The sequence below is a fragment of the Octopus bimaculoides genome, chromosome 30 (assembly GCF_001194135.2).
Source record: "Octopus bimaculoides isolate UCB-OBI-ISO-001 chromosome 30, ASM119413v2, whole genome shotgun sequence".
Taxonomy (NCBI): Eukaryota; Metazoa; Mollusca; class Cephalopoda; order Octopoda; family Octopodidae; genus Octopus; species Octopus bimaculoides.
In genome coordinates this window covers 1400680-1402940 of record NC_069010.1, presented here as the reverse complement: position 1 = coordinate 1402940, position 2261 = coordinate 1400680, and the positions used below count along the sequence as shown (strand labels likewise).

Here is a 2261-nt window from a genome sequence, read left to right as displayed (position 1 = left end):
ATATATAATAGCATGTATGTAGACAGGTAAAAATTCAGACAAACTGCTACTTACCTCTTGTTGTCAAAAAAATGGATTAATTCTCACCAAACACACTTTTATGCTAGAATAGTCAAGCTTTGTACCAAATAAACAAGCTTTGTACAAAAAAGCAAAAATCTTTCGCACGCAAACTAATTTTTGTGTGTTGTGGTGGTGTTGGTAGGGGAGAATGTCGTTTCTCTAGAGAAGCGATTTAAAATGAACATATCTTTGCGTGAGGGAGAGAGAGAGAATAAAAGTTGCATATGTACTGCTAGACTTTTACAAAATTTTTCAATGTACGTGGAAAAAAAACATTAAAAATATGGAAATTTTTTTTTTAATCTCAAATTTTCTATGAAAAACTCCAAACTGACTGAAACTGTAAATGTTGATATCCTAAAAACAACAGCCAAATGCCATTTGTGCCTGAGTGTGCGCGTACAACAATATCAATGACTTATGCAAATAAACAGAAAGTACGGAAATATATGTTCTGCATACCTGTTGTTATATATGTCAGCTTTCATTTTCGCATCCATGAGGTTTATGAGGATGACAGAAAAGCTCTTTGATGCACCCACTAAAAGGATTTGGGGATGGGGCTAATGCAGATTCACACCTCCTCTTCAGAAATGCATTGTTTTGAAAAAGTTTATTTTGACGTATAAAACCTAAGAATCCAAATAAACATTTTTCAGAAAAATGCATTTTTCTAGGAGAGGTGAAAATTTGCATTAGCACCCCTAGAATTGCGATTAAGCAGTTGCAAAGTGTGACTGGTATGTGAGGGGGACTTATAAGTAGGCTGCCTGCCAAAAAAATTTGTGGAGTAACACAAGTTTATTTCTCTCCGAGGAGATAAATAGATATCTAGACAGATATTGATTTAAATATTTCGACCAGATCCCTGGTCGCCGACTCCATTCTTTTACATCTCTCCACAAACGTTCAATGTTTTGTGTGTGTGTGTCGGATGTACAAATTTTCAGAATGGTTTACCACATACTGGTGGTAACCCAAACTGCTTAGATCTTTGTAGGCAGCCCAAGAATGGCTGTAAATAATTGAGCCTGGTTTGATATGTTTTTGAATCAGAGGAATCAGTGTCGCTTTGTCACACTTATTAATAAGAGGCACAACAAAACGACATTTACTGATTCACTCTATTCCACCAAACAACCAAACTTGGCTCAGAATTCTACCCTTCCTGTACTTACGACGAACAATCAAAGACTCATCAATTTCGACTTCGATTGATTCACCGCTGATCGGTTCCTGAGATTGAAACCACTTTTCCGTGACTTCGGAACAAAACGATCTCCAGTCCACACTAGTTGCTGAACCCAATTCCAGGTTTTCCATGACTGAGTAATGCATCCGTGAAGACTGCAGAAATTCATTTACAAACAGAATGAGTTTCCATAGTGGAATGCGTGCATTATGAAGAAAGGACCCATGAAAGTCCGATATAGCCACACTGACGCCACTTTTTCGATTTGGCGACAGTGTAACTTTTACTACATCGCCAGACATGTTGATCCTCTCTGAACACTCATTGGTTTCCACATCGAGGACATGTCACAGAAGTGGGAAGAAGGACACTATGATTCCGAAGGAATTCTGTAGCTTTTCCGTCTTCCTCAAAAAAGTCACGGATGCAAATATAATATTTGTATTTGCAAAAGGCGCAGGACATCCTCTCACTTATTCAACAGGTCAGCAAATGTCGCGTTCTTATTTCTATGTTTCTGATCTCTCTCACCTCTTTCCCTGTCCTCTCTTTCTCTCTCAAAGTTTTACAGCAAAAATCTTCTGTGCCCTAACTAATTTTTGTGTGAGTGTGGGCGAGGAGAGAAAGATGAATGATTTAAAATAAAAATATCTTAATTGTTGTGTGAGAAAGTATATATATTCTGATGATAAAATATATTATCTTTCAAAAACATCCTAAATTTATAGACTATATCGTGTATGTTTAAGAAATGGTTCATTGTTATATATATATATATAGCAAAGAATGAGACATCGCTCAACTGCCTTCCTCCACCCCCACCCCCACGAAAATTAGTTTCAGCATAAAAGAGTTTTGTTTTTGCGTAAAACACTGATACAAAGCTCGACTGATCCAACATAAAGTGTGTTTTGTTGAGAATGCTGTGCGTGAGAAGACCCGGCAATCCAAGTGAGACCTAAATTGAAGGCCTCAGGCAGCCCACTTATACATACCTTCCTTCATT

The 2261-nt window shown here is 37.4% G+C and overlaps 1 protein-coding gene across 3 annotated transcripts in view; it reads left to right on the top strand.

Moving 5' to 3' along the window:
- LOC106873635 (zinc finger protein 239) overlaps positions 1 to 2261 on the top strand; it is a 25367-nt gene that overhangs the window by 12402 nt on the left and 10704 nt on the right. The window lies entirely within an intron of this gene.